The sequence below is a fragment of the Mus musculus genome, chromosome 6 (genome assembly GCF_000001635.26).
Source record: "Mus musculus strain C57BL/6J chromosome 6, GRCm38.p6 C57BL/6J".
Lineage (NCBI taxonomy): Eukaryota > Metazoa > Chordata > Mammalia > Rodentia > Muridae > Mus > Mus musculus.
This window is the reverse complement of record NC_000072.6, coordinates 93,892,727-93,920,350: the sequence shown is the minus strand read 5'-3', so window position 1 is coordinate 93,920,350 and position 27,624 is coordinate 93,892,727. Positions and strand designations below refer to the sequence as shown.

Sequence of the window (27,624 nt, the reverse complement as noted above, 5' to 3'; positions counted from 1 at the left end):
GTAGTGCTATGGTCTGAAAAATGTCTCCCTAAATCCAAATGTTGAAATAAATGGCCAATGTGATATATAAGACTTAAATCAAGTCTTGAGTGTGAAAAGATTTGTAGCTGTTATGAGAGAGCTTAAGATAGTGTGTTTGTGCTCTGTCTTGGCTCTGCCCTATGATGACCCAGTGTTCATCCTTCTGCGCATGCAAAGACAAGCTGCCATTTTGGTACAAAAGAGCTTTTCTTATGGGACTCCCAAGCCGATTGGCATGTTTGCTTTGAAATCTCCAGTTAACAGAACTAACTGTGCGACACAAACCTCACAAATCTCTGCTTCTTATAAACATCAATGCAAATGAACTAAGACACAGACTATTTATTTTTGTTGCATGTGCTTGGAATTTGTGTGTCTAGGCTGATAAATCAGCACATGGGTGACTTTAGTTCCAATGAATTGCTTTCAGGTATCGGCCCCTTATCTACCTTCATGGCTCCATCAACTAGCAGGAAGTCCCAGCCACATTTTTAATATAAGCATCAAGTTATTGTATCATTACCACATATATTTTTATTATTAAAAATAAAAGCACAAAAATGTCATGTGACCTTTGTAATACCATAGTGTTTACCTTTTGTCTGACAATCATGGACTGTTATTTAAGTCATCTAATCATTTACCTAGCAGATATAAGTTACCCTGGGCCTTCAGCATCCCATGCCTAATACACACAACATGTACACTCATATCTGAGGGCCAGAGGGAGCATAACTGTAGAAGCTCAGTGTGGGAGTACCTGCTCAGTATGTCATATACAAGGCTCTGAGCTTAATTCACAGCACTGCAAAAACAAAACAAAACAAAATATCTTTCTGCTACCTTTTTCCTAATAATCCATCAAAATGTATTCTGAATTGTCTTTCCCTCACTGTGGCAAAGTGTCTGAAGAAAAGTCAGCTTAAAGGAAAAGGCTGTTTTGGCTTAGGGTCAGAGAGTTTTGGCCTGTGGTTGCTTGGTCCCATTGCTTTGGGGCCTGTAGTGTAGCAGGACACCAGAGCAGAAGGGTGTGGTTGAAGAGATCTCTTTACTTCGTGATAGCTGAGAAGCAGAGGGGCAAGAGGAGAACACAAGGACCCTAGTACCCATAGGGCATGCTCCTAACTCCCTACCAGTCCACACTTTTTAAAGTCTGCCTTGCCTCCCAGTGGCCCCACAGTCAGCAAACAAATATTTAAGCAGTTGACTTTGGGGGATAACAGCATAAACCATAATATGTATGAGCATATACAAAAGACATATAATGCATAGCAAAGAATTATATAATGGATGCTACCCTCTATTTTAATGGTTGAGTAAGAGCTTTCTGTGAAACATTCTGGCCTGTGTGCTTGCATGCTTGTTTCAGTAGTTGGGGGCAGGGGGGAGACTATCACTCTTCCATTGTAACTACTTTATTTAGTCATTTCTCACCTTTGGTTTTCTACTGTTTTGTTGTTTGTTTTGTTTTGTTGTTGTTTGTTTTGTTTTGTTTCATATATTACATCAGGACTGTAGCTCCCTCCTTCCCTTCCTCTCTCTGCAGGATCCACTCTGTTTCCCTTCAGAAAAGTCCAGGCCTCCCAGAGTCCTCGACCAAATGCGACTTATCAAGTTGCAATATGACTAGGCATAACCCCACATATTGCTTCCACTTTTTCTTAAAACAGTTTCACTAGTATATTGTCCCAGAAAGTAACACCTGTCTAGGTTATCAAATTGATAGAGTTATGTATGACATTCTCTTACACGTCAAGATAAAGTTTTTCTGCTTATAATACTTTCCCTTCTCTTTTCGAAACTAATGTCATGATTTCTTCTTTCTCTTCTCATGATTTTGTTTTCCAAAGAGTTTTTTCTTATACTTTCACAGAAAAGAACAAGCAAACATCTTCCTCCCTTCCTTCTTTTTTCTTATTGCCTGTAGTTTCTTAATTATTTATTTTTTTACATCGTACCTTTTAAAATGGCTTCATTGAAATGTATTACCCATTTCTTAAAACTCATTTTATGGCCAGGCAGTGGTGGTGCATGACTTAAGTCCCAGAGAGGCAGGCAGATCTCTGAATTAGCTGAGCCTAGTCTACATGGTGAGTTTTATGACACTAGAGAAAACAGGGAAGCTCTGTCTAAATAACCCAAAAACCAAACACACACACACACACACACACACACACAAAGCAAGCAAAAAACCAAAAAACTACTCATTTTAGTATATACCAGCCTTTCTGTACCCATAAATTCAAGCAACTTCAGATTCTCCTTTAAGCTCACAGTAGATGTATCAATCTTGAGTATTAATGACTTTTTGATTCTTATCAGTGTTATCAAAGCATCACAGTGTAACTAATGACTCTTGTGTATTATAAGTGACCCAGAGGTGACTTACAGTGTTTGAAAGGTATGTGTAAGTTACGAGCAAATACTTGTTCTTTTGAGTGTTTACTTCTTTTTCACAATGATGAATAATGCTACCACAAATACTCATGTATACATTTTTATATTGGCATGTATTCTCATTTCTCTTAAACAACTGTCTATGAAATGGGATTGCTCTGTCATATCACAAAAAAAAAAAAAAAAAAAAAAACGGTTTGCGGCCTGATTATCCTCCAAAATGGCAGCTCCAGTTTATATTACTATTTGAGAGTTCTCCCTTTTGTCTCTTTTTAGTTGTCTTTTGCCTTGAGATGTCTTCATAACTACCAAGTGATTCCTCTTGGTTGTGACTTACGTTTACGGATGGGATACCCAGTTATACTGAGCACATTCTTATGTGTTTATTGGTCACCCGTGTATCATCATTGGCAAATGTCTGTTTAAATCCTTCACTAATTTTTAAATGGTCTGTTTGTCTTTGTATTAACTAGTTGTAGAAGTCCTTCACATACTTGTATGTAAGTTCTTCATCAGATATGACTCACAGATATTTCCTCCTATTCCAGGTGATTCTTCTCTCCTTATCTTGGTAGGATTATTCTTCACTTTGTAATGTGCCAGTTTCTGTGTGTGCCCTTTTGGCATCATTGCCTAACTGAGGATCATAAAGATGAATAAAAATGCTTTCTTCTGGGAGTTGTATCAAATTCTATGTGTCATTACTTATGTTCTTGGTATGTACTCAGTAAATTCAGGGAAGGACATACAGAACCTGGGCATGGTGAAGCCCAGTTGAAAATCCAGGACACGAAGCTGAGGCAAGTGGACAGTGATTGAGTTCAAGGCCAGCGAGTACTATATAGTGAGAGCCTGGCTTAAAATAATACACCAAAACAGAGGGATCTGATCACTAGTCCAATCCTGGCATGGTGGTACAAGTCTATCGTCCCAGCACATAGAAAGTAGAGGCTGGCTTGTTTTACATGGAGAACTCCCAGCTATCTAGAGATATAGGGTAAGACCGAATATCTCAAACTACTTATCTCCTGAAAAAAGGCATATTCATAGATAGCAGATCAATGCCTAGAGGGTAGCTAATGTGATTAAAGAGATAGCACTCTCTGTACCAGGCATTTACCATGGTCTGAATCCTCCTACCTAGTCATTATACCCACCTGCCTTATGGGGCAGGAGAGAAAGTAGAGGTGTTGCCAGGTCAAGCTGTTTGCCATTAGTCACATGAGAAAGAGGCAGAGTTGCTACTGCACTTGCTTGGTGCCAGACCCCACCCTAAAACCAACCTGCACTCTAAAATGGCCATAGAGTTTGCTTTGGGGATGTTCAGAACTAAATCCTTTGGCCTTTTCTCGGTTTGTTAAAATGCTGGTAGTAGAACTACACTTCCCTGTTACTTTGAACTGAAGATCCTGTCTGACTGGCCCTTGGGTCTAGAAATCACATAGTAATGAGTGAATTATAGCCCGTGATGAATGAAGGAGTCATTGGTTCTTAACTTGTATATGTTTCAGGAATGATTTTTTTTTTTAAAGACAGGTTATGGTCATCTTTCCTTACTTTTGCTGGAGACCATTTGACCTCTGAGAGCCTGGATTTGTGAAATTGAGAGTGTGCTCTCTGATAAAACCTGAGCAGATTTCCATGGCCTCTTTGCATTTCTCTATACATAGAGAAGCCTGGCCTTACACTAATTGAAAATCATTTTTATTTTCCTGTCTGTCTGTCTGTCTGTCTGTCTGTCTGTCTCTCTCATTCACTTATTCAGCTGGGTGGGTAGGGAAATCGGGAGGAGGTAGGAGGGAGTAGTATATGATTACAAAATTATTGTTATCGTTAGGGATATTTTCCATCCAAATGAGGTCTGCTTTTCTCACTCTTTTGCAAACTGGAAAGCTGTCCATGAATCTGACTGCTCGAAAGTTCCTTCCTTATTTCAGGAAGAGGACATTCAGTAGTTTTGTTCCCTCTGGTGCAGGCTCTATGTCACTTCATTTCAACAGAGCAATTTAATTTGTACTGCACAACCATTTTCTTATGGAAAACTAATAAAATACAAATTTTAGTTTCAGCGTGAAATTGTGGCTGAAGGCCTTCGAGAGTTTTATGTGATCCCTGTCTGTGTGATGACAGAGAGTGATGTCAGCGCTTACACACATTAGGTACAAGGTTGATAAGAAGAGGATTCGCTAAACTTCATTATTTCCCTCAAAATGAAAATGTAAACTGATTCTTTGCATTCAGCTCCTAAGACCTTACCTGCCAATGCAGTAGGCAGGAATCTGGAATGAAGCTTTAAAAAACAAACAAACAAACCCAAAAGCATCTCACTTATTCTGGCAGATTGAATTTGAGGTCAGCCTCTTCTATATAGTGAGTTCCAGGACAGCCAGAGCTATGCAGCCTGTCTCAAAAAACAAACAAACAAATAAACAAACAAAAAGCAACCAAACAACAAAAATTACTAGAGATGCTTAGTAAGTGATTGTAGTGAACAGTAACAGCATGATATACAGTAACACTTTTTCCTATGGATGGACCATAGAGAAACTTTGCTTATCTGTTTTCCCATGTGTAAAAATTTTAACAGAAATGGTGATAAAGGTGACACCTGACACTGACTTGTGGCCTCACATGCACACACATACATGTGCACACATGTGAACTCATCCATTCATACACACAACAATGACTATTATCATGTGAGAATAATGTACAAAAAGTTCTTAGCACAGTTCACAGATGCTCAAAAGCAGAACAAGGAGAGATGGACTTGGGGCACACTCCAGTGTGGAGTCTTAGAACTCTAAGTGCCCATAGGAAGAGGAGTGCTAGAAATGCAGACTTGAGCCTGCCATGGTGGCCAAAGCATAAGCTGCACAGAGAAACCCTGGCTGGAAAACAAAAAAGCAGTGAAATCTTGTCATGCCTTGGATTGTTCAAGGAACAAAAGATCACATTTCCCAATGCACAGCGACAGGTTCCTGCTTAGTAAATTTTTTTCATCTGCTCTGACATGTAGTTGATCCTGTGTCCTAGGGAAAGTTCTGTTTTCTAGTTATCTGACCTGTAGACTGCCCTCTAAACCTTTCTCTCCCCCAGCTTTCAAATGCTTTGCTCTCTGTTGGCTTTGGACCTCTCCATCTATGGTTCCCCATCATTGTTCATCTGAAAGTTTTAGATTCCCTTGTCTCCTGTCCATTCTTTAGTACTTAATTCTCGACAGTCCCTTACATGTGACCGTGGAGCTGGGGAAATACAGGTGGTGGGTCAAAGGCAAGCCCTGTAGTGTGGCCACTGCCAATAGGGAATGTTTACTCTCCAGAAGTCTTACAGCACTGTTTCCCACTCCTGGAGCTGAGGTGAGGATGCTGACCTGGGCATAGGGCTGGGATCAAAGCCCTGAGTTTGAGGGGTAGGGAGATGACTTAGTAAAGGGTTTGCTGCACAAGCAGGAGAACCTGAGATCCCCGGCTCCCTTTCAAAGCCAGCTGCAGCAGTATGCAGTTTTAATCCCAGTGCCTAGAAGGCAGAGATAAGGGCATCCCCAAGGGGCTTGCTGGCCAGTTAGTTAGTCTAGCTGGACTCACATTGAACTTCAGGTTAGTGGTAGACCCTGCCTCAAAAATTAATCTACAGAAATGACTGAAGAAGGCACTTCACAAAGATCTGTGTGTGTGTGTGTGTGTGTGTGTGTGTGTGTGTGTGTGTGTGCGCGCGCGCGCGCGCGTGCGTGCCTAAGACACACACAGACACACGCTAAAAAGTAAGTTTGAATACGAGGTGGTAAACCTCAAGTGTTTGGTTCTAAATGGGATTCTACCTTTATTTTATTTTTTTTTTCTAATCAGCTGCTTGAAGGGGAATCCTTCAAAGTCTCATTCTCAGCTTCTCCATCATCTTTAACTTCATGAAAACAGTTATTTCAAATATAAGAATTATTTCTATGAAATTTCTTTCAAAGTTAGGAGAGAGGCCGAGGGGACTTGGGAGGCTCTTGTCCCCATTCTTGAGACTCACCCACCTTTCCTTACCATACCCTCAAGCCCTCACCCATCTGTCCACTCAGCTGCTAGTCCTTAGCAAATGGGGCAACCCGATTTCCCGCCTTTCCTTGGCCAAGAGCTCCCCAGGACCAATCGGGTGGTGGGGACTTGACATGTCCTGGTAGGGGAGCTAGCTGGGTCCCGCCCCCTCCCGCCCCCTTCACAGGTGCAGCCCTAATCCCCCCTGGCCTAGATATCCGGCAGCCTCTGAGAACCCGGGCTCTGTGATGTAATGCGCTTTTTTCACACTCCCGGCTTAAATACAGATGGAAATTGTTGTCATGTGTTAGAAATGTCGCCAGTGATATAAAAGGCGCAAGCTTGAGCATCTTCTCTCCCTTCTCGCACATCAGCTGCTCCTCCAGCCAGAGCCTGTGCCCTGGAAAACCCACTCAGTGGTCAGGTGGCCAAGGAGCCCCTAGCTAGCTTAGGAAGGGGTTCAGATCCCACTCCCCACCCCCGCCTCTCCTTACAGCCGCTGCGGAGCCGAAGACCAGCGTGGTGGGAGGCTCTTTCAGGCGCACAAAAGGAAGGATTAATCTTGGCGATTGGCTGGGCTTTTGCAGGCAAGTACAAGTCCATGATCTTCCCAGGCCAACCCCTGCCCACCTCTGGATTCGAACGCTCGGCCACTGGAAGAAGGCTGGGATCAGGCAGGCTGTGACCGGAGCGCCTGCCACCGGAGGTTTGCGCTTGGGTTGTGGGAACATCCATGGAGGTGAAGATGCCATGTGTGGTGTGTGGACCAGGGAGGAGGGGAGACTGTGGGCCAGCTTGGGAGGGCCAGATGGCTGAGGCTGCGTTTTAATTCAACGGGCAGGCAGGCCCCGTTTGGCTGGGCAGGGTGGGAGGAGAAGCAGGGAAGGGAGAAAAAAAAAAAAAATCAGAGGTCAGTGGGTAGGGAGAGGCTGGGCTCCAGAGCAGATGCCTGGCGAACAATGGGGCTTTTGAAGGGGATGCTGGAGGAAGTGTGGCGTGCGCTTTGTATTGCCTCCTCCGCATTGCAGGTTGGAATCGGGCAGCTAAATTTTAATGAAGTGCATTCCAAAGTGTGCTAGTCAGCCTGGGTTTGGGGAGCCAGAGCGAGGGGCGGCCCCCAGGCTTTGCTGAATGGGGACTGGGGGTGGGCGGGGGAGGGGGGCCACCGAAACGAGTTCCTGATGGATGGTAAAGGAGGAGATGAAAGCCTGCTCAGTGTGGAGGGCAGGGGAAGGGGAGGGGGAAAGCCTTAGGCCCCCGTGCATATTAATAGGCTCCAGCAGGTGTTGGTAAATGCATGTTGCTGCATTGTTCCGGCGCCCAGGCTGGAGTAGGCGGGGAGACAGCGACTGCTTCTCCTGGCGGTAGTGGGCAAATGCCTTTGCACTTTGAGAGAGCTTCACAAGCTCTCCAGAAAATAAAGAGGAAAAGGACCACCATCCCTCTCTCCTCTCCCCCACTTTTAAAGGGGGGATGTACATGCAGAAGGCTTCTTAGGTTTGCTTCCTGGAGATTAACATGTGTTTGTGAGAACACTGTCTTGTCTAGGTAAGGTATGCTTGTCTGTGGGCATCAGTAAATAGAGGAATCTGGAGTCTGGTTTGTAAGTGCTTGGGAGCTGGAAGGTTGTTCTCCCTGGCTGGTTCTTAATGGACCAATCCTGGAAGACTGGTATCTTTATTTCTTTAAAGAGACAGGAGGGTGTACCTTCTTCCCTCTTCTCAAACTCGGAGTCTGTCTGACCGAGTAGCAGGGGGCAGTGAAGTGTGCAAGGGGGCTGTCTCATCCCCAGAGTTGGCCTTCCACACAAAGGGAGTGGATTTGTGTCCGAACTAAATGGCTTGAGGGTCTGTGTTGTTTATTTGTACGGATTAGGAATAGGCCCTTTCTCTCTCCAAGAGTTGACGGTGCCTATCCAGTGAGAATCATTTAGGAGGCTTTTTAGTTAGGACTGTGCACTGCTCAGATAACCCTCGCTGGCTTTGTTGTTTGCTGGCATGCTTGTTTTTAACTACTCTTGACCAGAACCTATTCAGTGTTTTCAAAAGGTTCAAACGTGTTCATTGGAGGTTCAGATGAAAACTGAAAGTGTCTGTAGAGGAAGGGGAGTGTGACTCTTATTTTGAAAATATTTAACCATGGGTTTATATACAATATATCCATATATATTACATATGTATAAAGCTATGCACATTTTAACATACACTAACATTGCATTTTGGTTCTGGGGGAAATGATTTGGTTGAGAAAGGCTTTCATTGTATCACCCATGAGGCCAGTGCCTTCTGAAAACTGGTGTTTTACCAGAACTTCAAATCCTGCCTTGGGGGGGGACATGTTCAGATTCTTTTCATGATTGAACTTGCACAGCCCCTAGTCAGCGAGGCCGAGCTCCCCACTTGTCTATGAGTTTGCCTGCTGCTGAAAGCCTGAGCAGATTAATGCTATCAACACTGTCTTGATTCCTCCATCCCTCAGCTGAGAGAACAGGAGCTGCCTTTGCCCCTGGCCCTCTTTCCCCTCTGAGGCTGGGAGGGTAGGGTAGGGGAAAGAGGATGGAGCAGGAGGAAGGGATTGTGGCTGAGGCCCACCTTTGACTCCCCAGCCCCTCTGGACCCCACCAAGTCAAACGTTAGAGCCTTCCTTCTTCACGTCCCTCTGTAGTTTCTCAAGCTGCAAATTTCAAGTTGTGTTTCTATGGCAATGCCTTGAAGAAAATGTTTGATACTGTATCTGCCTCTCTTGTGTTTTTACTACAGAGGTGAAATTGGCCTGGTTTTTGTGGTTGTTGTTGTTGGTGGTGGTGGTGATGGTGGTGGTGGGTTTGGTTTTGTTTTCACTGAATAGGCTTGAGGTTTACCTGCTGGTCCTTGTTGAGCAGAAAGCAGGGGGCAGTTGTGTTTGTTACAGAACTTTTCCCTAGAAGACTAGAGTTTTCATGTACAACCCAGGGTGTGTCCACTGGAGCAACCATCCAGTGGATGTATTCACCACTGAGACAGTTTCTGTGATACACCGCTGTAGATGGGCCTTTTGACACATGAAATAATACATAGTCCATGAGTATTTGGTACAAAAGAAATCATGGCTGTAGCCGATGTGCATCAGGAACGTACTCCGCTTCAGTCTTGTCATGCACATGGAAGTGTAAGAAGGGAGAAAGCAGAGGAAGAAAGAAGAAAACCTTTATATTCACAGAGTCAAGCCCTGATGTATTAGTACCAGTTACCAGAATGAATAAACAAATAGAAAGTTGTACTTTCTCTTGGCACCTAGGCAGTGTCTTTAAAGCTGTTAAGGAAACAGCAAAGGAGATGGCCTGTTTCATGACATACATGTACCGCAAAGTATGTAGCTCAGTGTGTCTTTTCTAATGTGAGCTTCTTAGCCTTTCCACAGGGAGTAGATTTAGCCCTAAATGGGAAAGAGTTCCCCAAGGTAATAATGACTATAGAGGAGAGAATACCAGAGAAAGCAGAGTGGAGGACAACTCTCCATTCAAAAAACAATTTTTTTTTCCCTTTGCAATCGTAGTTTTTAGGCAAAATCCAGTTCATTTGGTAACCATTATTCCCACAGCCTGTTTATTTTCTCCTTTAAAGAATTATGTTGATAATCAGTCCCCAAATATTTGAATGTAAGCACATCCTCGCCGTCATACTGACACCCTCTGGCACCAGACAAACTGTCATAGCATTTCTGAGAAGGAAGGCAGCAATGCCAGTCACTGATTTGGGAACGCAGCAGAAGCCTGTGTGACAGGGTCTCTCCTCTGCTTGGCTTCCGGTCTTCTGAAGTGTTATGAACACATGCTCCAGATATCTTGTTCTGGATCTTCAGCAGTTTCTGCCATTTTTGGTCTCCAGCACATCTACACAGTGTCAGGAATGCCCACAACTGGGGGAATTATGGCTAACCAGTCCCTCCCAAGTACTGCAGTGTGTCCATTCTCTTTGGCAACTTACCTGACTCTGGGTCTATACTAATGAAAGTGACTCTTGTTCCATTTGCTCCAAGGGTCTGCTGAGTTGATGACTGTGTGCCATGCCATGTAGATACTTGGTTTGGTTTGGTTTGATTTGGTTTGGTTTGGCTTGGCTTGGTTTATTCTTCCTATACAGGTCTTGGCCTCTGGTTACTCATTTTGATTCTTTTTTTTTTTTTTTCCCCCAAGGAGATTGGCACCTTTAAAGTTTCAACAGACTATTAGATTCGGGCATAAAATCAATGGGAAAATGTTGTTTGACATTTAATATGATGTTTGAAAGGATCCAAAAACATGAAAGTAAAAAGAGACCCCGGGCTTGAAAATGACCCACTAGACTCAAACCTCTTCAATGTTCGTGATTGCCTGATGTGAATGGGAAAGGAGGAAAAGTCCTTCTGGATAAACTTCTATTCTCTGGAATTCTTTGTTTGTGGAGGGTTTGCTGCTTTCCTTTCTGGCTCTTAGTTCTGAGTGCCAAGCCTGGAGTAACCATGTGGGCAGTGAATGCACCAGGAACCCTGAGCAGTCATTTTGAAGTTCGATCTGAGTCCTAGAGTGCTGTTGCTTTTGCCAGTACTTGAAAAATCACTTCAAAAGTAGAGAAAGGTGGGCACAGGATCCCTTGTTTTTAAAGATGCATGTTCTTTCTGCACACTAGATAGTGGATCCCATATTTATGAAATTAAAAAAAAAGGCACTTAGCTTTCTGCTCAGAGTTTAGCTGATCTTCAAGGTGATGCTAAATTATTGTGTGGGGTGTATTTCTGTTCCACAGTAAGATTAGAGCCACGTGAACCTACAAATTTGACAACAGCTATATGAAATAACTTGCCTAAAAGGAGTAAGTGCCATAATTTTCTAATTAATTGTGGAACAATGCCAAAGAGTGTTGCTTTAGAAATACTAAGTATAGATAGGGCCCTGAAAGGGAGGCTAGTCGGCAAAAATTTAGCTCTTTTTAATGATGCTTAGCACCTGGGTGTATGTAAACCTTTGCTACTTCTCTTTATGGCTTTGTGGACCTTTACATCATTATTGACATTTCTGTCTAGTGGCGATACTCAACTGAAAGTAGCATGTGTGTGGGTGCCTACTCTGTGACCTTGAATATTGAAGATTGTAATATAGCAAAGAAGACTAGGTCTTCCTTAGCTTCTGAAGCTTGAGTTAGAACCCATGTTGATTTAATCCAGTCAAGGTAAGGAAAAGAGGATAAGGTAGAAATGATTATTGAAAAATACTTTCCCTATGTGAAGTTTATTCCTAAAAGGTATAAAAGACTTGATTATTTACAAATAAGGTCAATCACAAGGATAAATGTAATATATAATTTCCAGTTGATCTCAATCTCATACTTCAAAAGGACTGCTTGTGTATGTGCTCTCAAGTTCCACATTAATATATGCAGTCAGAATTTAGTCAACGCCACTGTATTCTACTTGGAATTGACATCTTAAGACAATAATTAAAATATCCCTGCCATTGGTAGCAAATACCCCATGTCCTGAGGTGTGGGATAGAGTGGTATAATGCGTTTAATTTCATTTGATGCCAAGACTTTGGGTCCCTCTTCCATCCCCAGTTGATAAACAGGAACTAGTCTCACCCATGAATTCTGTGTGTTACCATCAATCACATCCGGGTAACTTTCCATGTCGGCGCGTGTTTGCCGACTTCCTGCTTTCTAGTCATCATCTGTGTTTTCAGGCTGCTTCATGCTTAAGCCAGCTCACAAGGAAGATTTAGACATTGCGCAAATACTGAGTTTGCAACTTCTCTGTGCGGAGAACCATTGGGGTGCTGGAGATTTATGATCAACCGGATGGACAAAGATCCAGCATGGGGATCTTCATGTGTGCTATAGTCAGGAGCGTTGGGCAATGGTCAGTTATTTGGAAGGCAGAACAGTGCAGATGTGGTGGGGGTCTGGGGAGGAGAGTATGTCCAGGAACGTGGGGATTGGGTACATTGTGGTTTGCAGTATGGTCTTTAAGGTGTCAGGTTAGGCCCCACAGGGAAGGAAACATAAAACGTGAGAGAGTGAGGGAAAGGATTATGTGTGGATGATGGACCATCCAGTACAGATACTACAGTAGAAGTGCTAAGTGCACTTTCTGAGAAGTAGCAAGAGAATGGCTGGAGTAGAGAAGATGGCAGAACTGTGGAGAGAGTTCTGACTGCAGGACAAATGGTGCTTGGCATTTTAGGGCACAACCACACTACTGACAATGGGTGGCAGCCATTGCAGGGTGCTGACTAGATGGCAGACCTGGGTAGTCTCACCACAGAAGAATGGAAAGAGTGGGGGCGGGGCACGGCTAGGGAGATGTCCCTTTCTTCTGCTTGGAGGAGAGGTGTGCAGAAGGCAGGGCTCTATTTGTAAATGAGTTGATGATGGTAAAAGAGAGATGAAGAGTCACTCTGAGTTTCTTTTGTATTATTTATTTTTCAAGACAGGGTTTCTCTGTATAGCCCTGGCTGTCCTAGAACTTGCTGTGTAGAACAGGTTGGTCTCAAACGTGGATATCCACCTGCTTCTGCCTCCCCAGTGCTGGGGATAAAGGTGTAAACCACCACAGCCTGACTTGATCTTTTTATTTTTCAAGGGTAGTTGTTTGGGTGTGATGGCTCTTTAGTTTAGCTTGAACTTTATGGAACGTGTCTCATTCTATGGTTTAGGTCAGGAGCTCAGCTAGGACTTAGTGAAGGAGAGATGTCCTGTTAGACATGAAGTAGCTTTTCAGGGAGGCTGTGTGACATTGATGGAAACCTCCTTTATGCCATGAGTTATGCTGTCATCAGTGAGGCCAATCATACGACACAGCCAGAGCCATAGCTTTGTACCTGTTTGTGATTTTCTGCAGTTTCAGCTCCTGAGGGCATCTCCAATCATTGGGTGAAAAGGGGTATGCAGTGTGTGTGTGTGTGTGTGTGTGTGTGTGTGTGTGTTCATGTGTGTGAAGATAGATCTGTACATAGGTCCTCAGGCATGCTTGTGAAGGTATATGTGGTAGGCAGTAGACAACCTCAGGAGTCCTGTTTTGGTGAACATTATTTGGGGGTTTCTTCTCCACCTTAGCTCCCAAATAAAAGACATAAAACATTGATATTTATAATAAGCCTTAAAAGCACTAGAGCTGGGCAGTTATCAACCCTCTGTGCAATTTTATCTACTTCCTGTCAATAACCCCAAGTTATAACTTGCCATGTTCAGCCTGGGCTGTTCTTACTGCAACTGGCCAACCTCATGGCCATCCTCTTCCAATCCACCCACACTATGGCATCTTCTTCCTTCCTTCTCTCTCCTCTTGCTCCTCCTGGGCTCTGCCTCAGACCCCAAGCCTGGCAACTGAAACCCACCAACCTCTCTTCTGCCCAGCTACAGGTTGTCAGCATCTTTATTTAACCAATAGTTTTAAATTAAGGAGCAAGGTTACATAGCATCACTTGGTATAAGTGAGGATTTCCTAGTCCCTGTGGATCTCTAGATCTTGGGAGCCAGTATTTAGCATTCCAGTTCATAGCAACAGACCAAACCTCAACAACCTCCTGGGAGACGAGACAAGAGTGGTCCAGTCGTCTGAAACTTAGCAATCAGGTTAGACCAACTGGCCAGGTAGCTGCAGTGATCCACCTGTCTCTGCCTGCCCAGTTCGAAGATTACAAGCATGGCCCACTGTGCCTGGCATTTTTCTGTGGGTTCTGTAGATACATCTGAGGTCTTCTTGCATACAGATCTACCACTTTCTAAATGAGACATTCCTCCAGCCTTAGTGAATGCACGTTTTTAGGATTAGAAATACCCCCACAAAGGAATTCCATAATACACATTCTTGTCAGTGTGCACAAGTCTTCCTTTTAATTCAACTTCCTTCCAGTTGAGTATAATCCATCTTTAAAAGTTGCACAGGTTGATAGAAGTAATGCTGTGTATAGATATGGTCTATAAATATTGATTGATTGATTGATTGGTCTTTCGAGACAGGGTTTCTCTGTATATCCCTGGCTGTACTGGAACAAACTCTGTAGACGAGGCTGGCCTCGAACTCAGAAATCTGCCTGCCTCTGCCTCCCGAGTGCTACCACTCCCGGCCCCTATAAATATTTAAAATAAATGTGGTCTTTACTCAGACCTCTCAAGGCCTCTGGGATCAGAGATTCTGTTCAGGTTCTGGGAGATGAGAGAATTTGCTTCCCTTTGTGAAAGTTTGGCTGCCATGGGCACAGTGGTAGCATAGGCCATGTTTAGCAGGACAAAGTAATTGCCTAAGGACTTAGCTTTCTGCAGAAGGATGTAACATACTCAGCATTGTTCAAGCAGCTAATTAAAGACTAATGGGGAGACAGCCAAGTAGCAGTTTTAAAGTACATCTCCTGTAAAGGGGGAAATTTTAAATTATGCCATTTTATCATTCTCAGAAAGAACAGTGCCTTCCGACATCTGGACAAGTTTTAGTAGTGAGTGTTAAATTAAAAAAAATAGTTGGTACAGCCAAAAAAGTTATACAAGGTTAGTTGAGAAGTTTTTTCCCCAGTTAATGAAACAAATACTTACTATCTCTCAGCTATGAGAAAGATAGTAGACTCGGGTCTGGGAGACAAAGTTGCATGACTTGTGGCCCTTTTCTGTCAGGATCCAGCAGCATTGATGGTGAGCAGTGCATCTATGAGAGATGATAGCATGGTGTCCCGTGAACTATGTAAAAGTGTTTGGGGGACAGTGAGTATAGTTGACTTGGCTGGAATTCAGGTCAAGGATGGTTTTGTGGCACAGGAAGTTCTGCTGGTGCCTTTGAAGGGCAGAGAGACAGGACACTTCAAGTGAGACCCCAGAGGAAAGGCTGCTGCTGGAACTGTAGTCACTCACTGTGTGGGACTGTCACAGGGGGACTTAGAGACACTCCTGTGCCCTACTGGGACATCAGTTTTAGAGCTTCCCTTGAGGGCAGTGGGAATCTTGGAGGAATTTAAACAGAAGGAATTCCATGCTTGCATTTTTTTAAAAAAAATGATTGCCTTCTAACTGATCCTCGGGCCAAATGTGATCCATGGCTTGCTCCTTTTCACAAATGAAGGTGTTTGTTTGTTTGTTTGTTTGTTTGCATAGTCTTTCATTTGGGACATGATGGGTTTTTACCCCTTTCTCAAGCTTTTATGCTATAACTACAGGGGAGAGTGCCTGTAGCACGGAATATAGCCCCAACCCCCCAGCTTCAGCTATTTACTTGAAGACAATTTGTTATCCCTTAACTTTTTTTTTTTAAAGAAAATTTTGCTAATCCTTGGCCCAAGTTTGAAGTTAATGTAGGGGCATTTATGAGGAAGCTATAGCTAAAGCCCCAAACCCAGTTCTTCAGGAGAGAGACTTTGAAGAACTTAATGGTAATGGAATGAGAAATACAAGGGAGAGGAAGGCTTGGAAATCACATGCTAGTTCTAGGAGGAGTGAGCATGGAAATCAAAAGGTCACAAGGGGCATTTAAGTGGAGATGCCCAGCAAAGTGGGAGGTGTTTGAGCCTGACATTAACCTGAGCAAGTCAAGAGTTGGGATTTAGATATTATTAGTGCATAAAACCCACCCCGGAAGTACCACATTGTTTTTCTTCCTCCGCTTGTGTGCTCCAGAAAGGAATCTGTCTCTGCCAGTTTTCATCTTGATGATTCAGATTTCAGCTTCACGGGCTTTAGGGAGCCAAACTTGTATGTAGTACGTTTGTCAGTTTTTCATTGCTGTGATCAACAGCAGCTGCAATGGTGGTTGTTGTTGTTGTTTGCTCATGAGTTCAGAGGTTCCAGTCCACGACCACCAACTGGCTTAGAAGTGGTGAAGCAGACCATCAGGTGGAAGGACATGGGGACATGAGGATGTGATGGGAGGAGAAAGCAGCTTCCCTAGTGCCAGCCAGGAAACAGAAAGGAAAGGGTCGGGACAAACTAGATCTTTTCCTGGTGACCTACTTTAACCAGGTTCTACCTCCATGTTTCCCTCAACTCCCAATAATGTCATAGTAATCCATTGATTTATTAGAGCACCCAGCATTTAAACATGCCAAAGATCTCCCCCTGAACATTGTGTTGCACATGAAGCATTCAACCTTTGGGAAAGTTTCATACCTAAACTTTAATATGATACATTATGTCATCTGGTCCAGACCTACAGAAAACCCTTCTTATAGAATCATGGGAGGCTCCTTAATGGCTAAATAGTTGTCTTTTCAAACAAATACTTATTTCTTGGCCTAGAATATTAGTCTAAGGTTAAATATAGTGTCTCATATATTTTTATGTGATTCTAGGGTCTATCATGCAGTCAGTTCAACATACTAATCTTCATTTTATAGTTACAAAATGTGACACTTAAGTGAAAGAAGACAAACATCTTTCTTTAAAAATCTTTCTTTGACTTGTTCAACAAAAACTTGTCTAACACAGTATATATTATCCCAGGCAATACCCTTACCCTTTCTTGGTTCCTAAGACTATAAAGCATAATATTACAGAAGGATTTTAAGTATTTTAGTCCAATCCCATCGTTCTTAGAGATAGATAGGCTGTGGATTGTCCATCTATCTCTGTGCATGATCTGATCCCCTCTGAAGGACATAAGATACATTGTTTTCATGTTCACTTTCCATTCCTGGAGCAGCACATCATCTTGGCCCTGGCTGGGGCTGATTTAGAAGATTGTATTTTCCCCTTTTTGTTACCAGACTTGCTTTTATTGCAGATGCTCTGCTTTAATGGGGTCAAAATTAGGGAAGAATGTCTCACCCTTAGTCCATTCTCTTATCTCATATGACATGCTGCTATCTGCATTCTTGAAATGTGACATGGAAAATTAAGGAACATGGAGTTTCTGGCAGTTTCCCATTTTCATCATTACATGAGCTGAAAGCATCAATTTTCATTTCATGCTTTGAATTGCTTGTAATAGGGGTTTTCAGTGAGTCTTTGGTAGGCAGATGAGCCAGAGCTCTGGGGCTGTTCAGGAAGGAAGAGAATAGCTCTGGAGCCCAGCAAGACCCACATGCCTCTGGAGAAGAGGATTCTAGATGCATTCCTCACCCCACCCTGATAGAGAGCTGGTCTTACCATGCACTATAGAAGCTAATTTGTTTCTCATGAGTTTTCTTGTGTTGCGTGTAATGTAAAGACCTGGGGTAGGCACAGTTTATTTTCTGCAGACAGCATGAGAGTAGCTGAGGTTCTGAGCACAGTGGTGTCTCATTTCAGCATGTGTGGTCATCTCAAAGATCCTGACCTTAGAGCAGAGAAATCTCCCATCAATGGGTTAGGGATAGGAATCCAAGACAGTAGACACAGTTACATAATGCTCAGTTTGACTTTATTCCTCGTCAGTAAACCCTGACTATGGGAGGTTGCAGTTTCCTTTGTATGAAGTCACCTTCTCCAAGACAGCTTTTGTGACTTCCAAGCTATATGGAAAACCTGTGTCTCTTACTCCAGACGCCTCCTGTGTTGTGTTTGCATTTTCCAGAATGCAGAATGAAGGTGTTGGAGTGAGCTGTTGTGCTTGCCAACCAGCAAGAGGGTGTTAAAAAAAAAGTCTGTTATGTTTCTTACCAGTTTGAAAATATGTATATTCTAACATTTTGTCATCAAGAAAACTTATGTTAGTTTGAGATGGCTTTAATCTAGGTGAATTTTAAGTGTGTGTGTGTGTGTGCGTGCGCGCGCGCGCGCGTGCGCGCGCGCTTGTGCACCTGCTTCTGAGAAATGTTAGGGTGTTTGTTAAAAACTTTAACTTTTTTGAAGTGAATTGAATTCACTTACAATCAGGGATGTTGTGGTGAAATTTGGGAGTCACATACAATCCTGGACCTGTCAATCATTCAAGGAGAGCATTGAAGTCTCCCTAAGAATTCCTTCCTCCCCATCCCTTTGTCTCCTTCCATTACCAGGCATCCATATTTAGTTTGTGTTAACCAATTTTTTTTCTACTTATCTCAAATGCTACATAAATGAAATCATTCCGTATTCAGCTTTTGAATTCAGATTTTTGCATAATAAATGGAGTTAAGTGTCACCCCTGTTGTTGCTTACATTATTAGTTCCTTTGTATTGCTGTGTATTGTTCCGTTTTATGAATGTACCACAGTACACTTAATCTGTTTACCTCATGAGGGACTATTGAATTGCTTTTACTCAGGGATTATGAATAATGTCATTAAGGAGGCTCCCACATAAAGCAATCAAATTGGCTTAGAGTTCCTGGGCAAAGAACCACATGAGTACACAAGGGTTTTGTCAACTTAGGTTTTCACTTTGGGTAAATACAGAGGAGTGAGGTCTTTGGGTCACATGGTAAGTCCATGGTTCATGCAGTGAGGAACTTACCCGCTTCTACAGTGGTTGGCCATGGTGTCTCCTCTCAATCGTAGACAGTGTAAGGCTCTCAGTTGCTTTATGCCTTCCCTGGCACTTGGGTTTGTTGTTTCTGTTTATTTTTTGAGTCAGGATGTCACTGTGTAGCTCTGGGTGGTCTGGAACTCCTAGAAATCCTCCTGCCTCTGCCTCCTTAGTGTTGCTATGAGAGTTGTGTACGATTTTTCTCTAAGACTTGGTACAGGTTGAACATCTTCCTCGGTAATCATAGTGCTGAACTCCAGTGGGTTTTTAGTGTCATGTCCATACTTAAAATCTGAGTTTTCAGATGAGAGACACGCACTGGGTAAAGGCTGTACAGATACTTCAGAATCCAAAGGACTGGGGACACTGAAACGTCTTGTCTCAAATATTTCAAATAAAAGAATCTCAAGCTATATTGTCAAATGTTTTCTTAGTCTTTTGAAAAACGTTTATAGATGTGTGTGCATGTGTATGGATTATAATGCTGATTCTGTTCATTGTGTGTATGTATCTCTGTGTGTGCACACACACAAATTCACACTACACATGGAGGAGAGAGGGCAGTGTACAGGCTTAGGTTCTCTCTGTGCACTGTGTGGGCTCTGGGGTTGAGCGCAGGCTGTTCCTCCTGGCAGCGAGTACCTTTACATTTTTGAGGTATCTGATAGTTCTTTTTTTTTTTTTTTGGTTTTTCTAATGCTGTGGTAGTAAGTTGTCTTGCTTTTCAGACAATTATAGATGCTAAACATGTCTACATGTGCTTATTTGCCACCTGTATATCTTGTTTGATGAACTGTGTGTATAAATTCCTTATCCATTTAAAAAAATCACGTTGTTTATAATCAAGAATTTTAAGGGAATACACAAGCTGTCAGTCAATCCTATTCATTAGTTTCTCTGAGTTTTAAAATATCAAGATGGAGCCTGGGGCAGTGGCTCACTAGTTAGGAGTGCTTACTGCTCTCCCAGAAGATTTGAGTTTGGTGTCCAGTACCCATGTCACACAGTTCACAACAATCTGTAACTCCAGCTTCAGGGTGTCTGATGCCTTCTTCTGGCCCCTTTGGGCGCCCATATTCACATGCAGACATTTACCCAGACATATGTACACATAAATAAATAGCATGATGGATTCCCCACTTTCTGCTTGCTGGCTTGTCTGCTTGCTTGCTTGTTCCCTTCCCCTTCCCCTTCCCCTTCCTCCCTCCCTTCTTTCCTTCCTTTCTTTATTACATTTTTACTAGGAGTTGGACAAACCTAGGTTTGCTCTGTCTCTGGCTGTAGAGATGGCTTTAGCCCACCATTTCACCTCTGTGGGTCTGTTCCTTCATTTGTACAATAGTCTGCATGCCTAATTGCTAGTTAATATTAAACAGAGTGCCGTGCATAGACCCTCACACAGAGTGTATTCTTAGTGAGCAAGTTGGGTAGTATTACTGACTTCTGTAAACTTTTTTGTTAGCCTGTCTGCCTTCTTTATGACAGATCTGTGGGGTCCCACAAGGGAAATCCTTGTAAAGTTTTCCTTACTACTACAGCCCGAGTTGCTGGCCAATAACTGGTATTTGAAAGCCACGGTAGCTGCATAGTACTTCGTTGTGTAAATATACCACACTTTCTGTGTCCATTCCTCTGTTGAGGGACATTTGGGTTCTTTCCAGCTTCTGTTATAAATAAGGCTGCTATAAACATAGTGGAATATGTGCCCTTATTACATATTGGAGCATCTTCTGGGTATATGCCCAGGAGTGGTATTGCTGGATCTTTTGGTAGAACTATGTCCAATTTTCTGAGGAACCATCAAACTGATTTCCAGATTGGTTGTACCAGCTTGCAGTCCCACCAGCAATGGAGGAGTGTTCCTCTTTCTCCACATCCTCGCCAGCATCTGCTGTCACCTGAGTTTTTTTATCTCAGTCATTCTGATTGGTGTGAGGTGGAATGTCAGGGTTGTTTTGATTTGCATTTCCCTGATGATTAAAGATGTTGAACATTTTTTTCAGGTGCTTCTTAGCCAGGTATTCCTCAGTTGAAAATTCTTTGTTTAGGTCTGTACCCCATGTTTTAATAGGGTTGTTTAGTTTTTCTGGAATCCGACTTCTTGAGTTCTTTATATATATTGGATATTAGCTCCCTATCAGATTTAGGGTTGGTAAAGATCTTTTCCCAATCTGTTGGTTGCCTGTTGTCTGTTGACTGTTTTGGTCTTACTGACAGTGTCCTTTGCCTTACAGAAGCTTTGCAATTTTATGAGGTCCCATTTGTCGCTTCTTGCTCTTACTGCACAAGCCATTGCTGTTCTGTTCAGGAATTTTTCCCCTGTGCCCATATCTTCAAGGCTCTTCCCTGCTTTCTCTTCTATAAGTTTCAGTGTCTCTGGTTTTATGTGGAGGTTTTTGATCCACTTAGACTTGAGCTTTGTACAAGGAGATAAGAATGGATCGATTCACTTTCTTCTGTATGCTAACCTCCAGTTGAGCCAGCACCATTTGTTGATGATGTTGTCTTCTTTCCACTGGGTGGTTTTAGCTCCTTTGTCAAAGATCAAGTGACCATAGGTGTGTGGGTTCATTTCTGGGTCTCCAATTCTGTTCCATTGATCTACCTGTCTGTCACTGTACCAGCACCATGCAGTTTTTATCACAATTGCTCTGTAGAACAGCTTGAGACAAAGTTCGGAGCAGAGTCTGAAGGAATGACCATCCAGAGACTGCCCAAATTGAGGATCCATCCCATAAACAGCCACCAAACCCAGACACTATGGCAGATGCCAACAAGAGCTTGCTGACAGCAGCCTGATATAGCTGTCTCCTGAGGGGCTCTGCCAGTGCCTGGCAAATACAGAAGTGGATGCTCACAATCATCCAATGGATGGAGCACAGGGTCCCCAATGAAGGAGCTAGAGAAAGTACCCAAGGAGCTGAAGGGGTTTTCAGCCCCATAGGAGGAACATCAATATGAACTAACCTGTATCCCCAGAGCTCCTTGGGACTAAACCACCAATCAAAGAAAACGCATGGTGGGATTTGTGGCTCTAGCTGCATATGTAGCAGAGGATGGCCTAGTCAGTCGTCAATGGGAGGCGAGGCCCTAGGTCCTGTGAAGGGTTTATGCACCAGTATAGGGGAATGCCAGGGCCAGGAATGGGAGTGGGTGGGTTGGGGAGCAGGGGGAGGGAGAAGGGGATAGGGGATTTTCAGAAGGGAAACTAGGAAAGGGGATAACACTTGAAATGTAAATAAAGAAAATATCTAATAAAAAAAATCAACCTCCCCCCTCCCCACCAAAAAGAAAGAAAGGCATGGTAGATGGAGAGCAGAGAGAGATACTGCTGATGTTTACCTAGTAAGAACCCAAGTCTTGGGTATATTTTATTTACACTTCCATTTATTTTACTGCTGCAGTCATTGATAGCTTTTTTTCTAGCAAATAAGGATTTAGTGTTAGGGAGCCTAACAGCAAGATTTGGGGAGGCGATGTTTGCGAATCCCTTCTCTCTCCTTAGCGCTTTTCGGAAGGGCTTGTAGGCTTCCCTTTGCTTAGGTGAAGTATCTACCATGATGTAACTGTGGGTAGACTGATGATTTCTCAGTGGTGCTGAATGGCACCTCCTGACCAGACCTCCCAGGTTGTGGCCCATCATTTCTTGGCTGTTTTTAGGGAGAGTGAAGGTGGGTTCACTCTGACTGGCTTAGCTTTCTTGCAGCAGCAGTAAGGCCATCAGGGTTCCTATAACCTGACCTCAATTTTAAGAAATCGCTGACTTTGGCAGGGTCCTGTCAGAGCCTCACCAATTCCAGCGTTGGCCTCCTGAAAAGCATTGTTTCAGCTGGTCTCAGCTGAGTCAGCTCTAAGTCAGAACTAGGTCATAATAGCTCATTTTGTAGGCTGAGCAATGCTTCTAACCAACCTTCCACAGGGAGGGAGAAAGTTAACTTTAAGCCAGCTTGCTTCCTTGCTTGCTTTCAGAAAGTGGCTTTTTGAGACCCATGAGTAAGGAAGGGAGGGAGGGATAGGTTATGCCAAGGGGGTCTGGGATGTTTTAATTATTATGTTATATGAGCTTTACACTACCATAGCTGTGGAAATCTCTCCAATCTCTCCTTTCATGCTCTGGTGATCCACTTTCCAAAGCCAGGAGAAGCTGTAATCTCACCTTCAAGGAGAAAGAGCGACCTTTTCATGGTGTATAGGGTGAGAGAGACGCCCTATTGTCAGTGTACCATCAATTCCTTCCCTTAAAATCTTGCTGAGAACACCCTTCAGAAGCTCAGTTCTAGAGACACCTCGTCTTGCTAGAACCCTTCGAGTAGCCCGAGGCGTGTTGTTGCAAGACAGTTTGGAACTCCACTTGTGGCCTTGTTGCCTATGGTGCTATTTCATTTTTGTTGTGTTTGTTGTTTGTCTAGCTGTTTGAAAACCTTAGAGTCAACATACATTAATATGTCATTAGCAAGGAAAAACACTGTTAAAAGGAAGCTTAATGAAGCAATTTCTCCTAGAGGTCAGGGAAACACAAATATTATTTGCAATACAACAAATATTATTTGCAATACAACTTTATTACATGTAACGGCCCATTCCCACTGTCACAATTCTTCATATAGTAACCGCATTCCAAGAAATATCTGGTGGCTGAGACTAACACTGTCCTAAGTTAGGAGAAATTCCTAACTCCCTTCTGAGAGAGATGTTAAAAAAGCATGACTCAAAGAATAACAATAGAGTCTGGAAAAAGAAAGTGCCTAACATCTGTGAAGAAGTCCTCTGCCACATGTAACTGTTAGGGCATTTCAGGTAGAGATCATGTGAATTGAGATCTGCTGACAGGTTAAAATACTGTGTACATTGGAAAGATTCAGTGGGGGCAAATGAAGGGGAATACCTCACTAGTCATAGTCCTTAGACTGATCTTGCATTATTGTAGTTTGAATATGCTGATCTAGAATAAACTAATTGTTCGATTAATTTTGCTTGTTCAGCTTGAGTTCTTTCTTTTTAAAAATCTTTTTTGTATTATGTGAACGAGTATGAACATGGGTATGTACATGTGAATACTGCGTTGGCGTTACCGTCAGTTGTAAACATGAGTGCTGGGACCCAACCCAAGTCTTCTGCAAGAGTTGCACACACTCTTAACCACTGAGCCACCTCTCTGGCCTCTTTGAATTATTTTTGATGTTACTTTTGTGTCTTTAAAGTTCCACATGGGTCCATATTATATCTCTGTAAGAGAGAGGTATAATACTAGGGTGAGAATGGCACTCATAATTTCAAAAATGTAAGAGGTTAGTCATGTTCTATGCCAGTGTTTATTTGCTGATTGAAAGATTTTCTTTGAAAGATCTTTGTATCCTCCAAGCAAACGTCTGGAAAAATAGTGCCCTTGCCATGCATGTCTGTGCTCACAATGGCCTTGGTCTGAGGTTCAAGATGAGAAATGAGGTAACAAGGTCAGAATGCAAGGGGGGGGGGGGGCGGGAATCCCAGCAATTGCCTTGGAAAAGCTTGCTCTCTTCAGCAGTTGTATTGACCTGGATTTCATGCTCAGAGTACCCTGGCACTCTTCCGTCCACCTCCAGAGCCTGCCTTTGGTGTTACATGTCTAATAGCAATTCCAAGGGCTCTCACCTGCAATAAGTGCTTTTGTGGTGTGCTTACAGACACCCACTCCACTCAGCTCCCAAAAACACTGAGGGAGGTTTCTGTATATTGTTGCTCACTGGGATATTGGGTCTGCCCATTAGGAGAAGAACTAGCCCAGGCCTGAGCCTCTTCTCTTTCCCTGCTCTTCCCTCTTCCTACCCCCAAGTCTACCATGTAGGCTCATAAATGACCTTTATTCTTTGTCTCCTGAGAGTATGCCCTGTTACTGAATCTGTAGCTGTGTGTGGTTTAACTTCTAGGGTTTGCAGTATATCAATAGAAAAGTCAAACTAATTCCCGCTAAGCTTGATTTAGGGAGCAGATAGTCTAGAAGAGCCTGTTGTATGGTTGTATATTTTAAGACACTCAATTTCGATGAATAGCCAACCTACAGAGAACTTGGAAGTTACAGAGGCCAAACCACTTATTTAGCAATCATCACTATAATGTTGACTCCACGGGGGTAAAGGCTGTGTTTGTGTACTAAGGTCCTCAAGATGCACCTTTACTCAGTCAGTATTTCCTAAACAGCCGCCATCTTCCAGATACTTCCTTATACTCTCAGCAAATTGATGAGTGAGAGACTGTTGTTCTCTTGAGTTCATACACACACACACACACACACACATACACACACACACACACACACACACACACACAGGTGAGTTGGAAAAAGTTTGGTTTTGTTCTGGAAATCAGGGTGTCAGTGAGTCAGTCGTTCCCAGTTCATTGGACAGCAGTGCAAAGTCAAAGATGCAGAATCCTGCCTGCCTTGTTTGATGGGCAGTGGAGCTGGGTAGAGTAGGGCAAGGGGAAAGGAAGATGAAGTTGCAGGCTAGGGAATCTAATCAGAAGGGGGCTTCAGAGTCTTTTTGCTTTTTTGTTTTTGTGGGGTTTTTTTGATTTGCTTTGTTGTTTTGGTTTCTCTATAGAGGCTTTCTCTAGGTAGCCCTGGCTGTCCTGGAACTCTCATGTAGACCAGGCTGACCTTGAACTTAGAGATCTTACTTGCCTTTGCCTCCTGATTTCTGGGGTTAAATGTATGTGCCACTAACCTTTTTTTAATAGAGGATTTTGAGTACAGTTCTGTTCAGCTTACTTTTCTAAAAAAAGTTGATACTATGCAGTAAAATTCTAGATTGCTGATGTGCAGCTCTGCTAGCTTTGATGGTCATGCCCGATCCTTGAGCCTTCATCCCGCCAAGATGCTGAGTCCGGTATTGAGAGACTCCCTTGTGACTTAGCATTTCAGAGGCCAGCTCAGGAGGCTCTTGACAGAAAGGCAGCCTAGGTGAGGAAGGACAGTGTGAAGGTTCATACAGCTGTCAGTTGTGGGGGCAGCAAGCAGCTATGGGCCTGAGCTCAAGGTAAAGTTTGACGGGCTGTGTAGGAGGGAAGATGGCAAGATTTTGCCCTTTACTCTAAAGAAGGGCATTTACAGACGTGGAGCAGATTGGGAAGCATATGTATTTAACACATATCTAAGCAGCATTGATGTGTATGCATTCAATCTGTGTATGCTTTGTAGGAGAAAAAGGTGGAAAGAAAATTACTGATGTTTTAGTGTGCCCTTTAGGATTCTGGGGTGCTTGATTATCCCTTCTGCATGGGGCAGGGTCTTAGTTCATTTTGTTCTTTGATGGAAAGATCTCTCTCTCCCTCTCTTTCATAGGTAGGCACAACTACAGAATTGAGTACAACTGTAATCAGCCTACACTCTGCTTGACGTAAGAAACGTGACTTGTGGTAGGGAGACCTAGCTCCTACGGAGTCTTTTTTTATCCCACCAAAGTTGAATTTTAGGAAGCAGCTCTGGTGTTTAACTTTGAGTCATGTGCTCACTTCTGGCACTGTTAACTGACAGCGCTTGCTCGTGAGGGAAAAAGAGAGCCCGAGAGAAAGTTAACATCAAACCCTGATAAAATGATGCTAGTTGCACGGAAAGGATATAGTTACTTTGTATAGCCTAGTCCCTGACTCAGTGGAAAGCAGTCTGAGAATGGCTGTCAGTTGCTCTCCCTGTTGTTCAGTGATACAGACTTCTTCATTCCAGATGCTATTCTCCTTGTTTGGGGAATTTCATCAACAAACTTTTCTTTCTTTTTTTTTTTTTTTTTTTTTTCTTTTAGATGAATTTACCCGACAGTAGACTCAGACTTAGTCTTGGGACAAATCAGTAAATGAGACAGGAAAAAAAAAAGGGTTTGCATTGAGGGAGCTGGTAGTCCTTTTGAAACAGGGTCTCACTATGTAGCTGTGGCTGGCTCGCAACTCTCTATGTAGAGCAGGCTGGCTTCAAACTCACAGAGATCCCGTCTCTGCCTCCTGAGCACAGGGATTCCAGGCTTGCACTACCACTTCTGATTGATAGTCATCAGAACATATGTGATCATTATAATTTTATAATAGAAAATACACTGATGAATGAAGACAGAATATAAGTGACTTCATTAAGTTTTATTAGCCATTTTTCCCCCTTTTTACAGTGCTGGGAATGATAGTCATGGCCTTCCAAATACTTTGATCTTAAGCTACACCCCGTCCTTTTTTTTTTTTTTTTTTTTCCTTTTTAAGTGAAAAACTTTAAAACCTAATGCTTTATTCCTTGAGCATTTCAGACACTGTATTTCAATCATAGTCATCTCTTCTCCCAACCCCTCCCAGATCTGCCTCTGCCTCACCGCCCGCCCAACTTTGTGTTTTCTCTCTGTACCATGTCTGTTTTAAATCCATTAAGTCAGTTCTGAGGTAGCCTGGGTGTGGAGTGTGGCCCTTCCATCAGAGGTCACACATCAAAGAAAACGGACTCTGCCTTTCCCAGTCACTCCGCAGTAGGGGACTTGCCTGCCTCCCCATTTGTTGGAGATTTGTTTGGCTTGGGTTTGCACAGGTTTTGTGTCTTCTGTCACAATTGCTGTGAGTTCTTACGTGCATATGTTCTCTTGTATACAAACAAAGATAAAACAACAACAAAAACCCAAACCGAAAGTAAACAAGGGGAAAAAAAAACGCCACTATTTCCTTGTAATAATACATCCTTCTTGGCCCTTAAACTATTCCTGTCTCCCTGCCATTAAGATCTCTGATCCTTGAGGGGGAGGGGTGTGATCTGGATGTCCCATTTGAACTGAGCACACTGAAGTTCCTTATTCTCTGTGCATTGGGCAGTTGTATTTTCA

General features: G+C 43.0%; 1 protein-coding gene across 50 annotated transcripts in view; it reads left to right on the top strand.

Annotated features, from left to right (window-relative positions):
• Window positions 1–27,624, top strand: part of Magi1 (membrane associated guanylate kinase, WW and PDZ domain containing 1) — a 608,477-nt gene that overhangs the window by 363,579 nt on the left and 217,274 nt on the right. For 3 of the 50 annotated variants that reach the window (NM_001083320.2, NM_001286788.1, NM_001083321.2), the window contains exon 1: window positions 6,661–7,027. The exons of 31 other annotated variants lie outside the window; for them this stretch is intronic. The gene's annotated coding sequence lies outside the window, so the exon portion shown is untranslated. Of the gene's footprint in view, window positions 1–6,349; window positions 7,180–7,219; window positions 7,469–7,636; window positions 7,989–27,624 lie in introns of those variants that run through there. 16 more of the 50 variants (XM_030255183.1, XM_006505598.4, XM_006505597.4 and 13 more) reach the window with 11 other exon arrangements.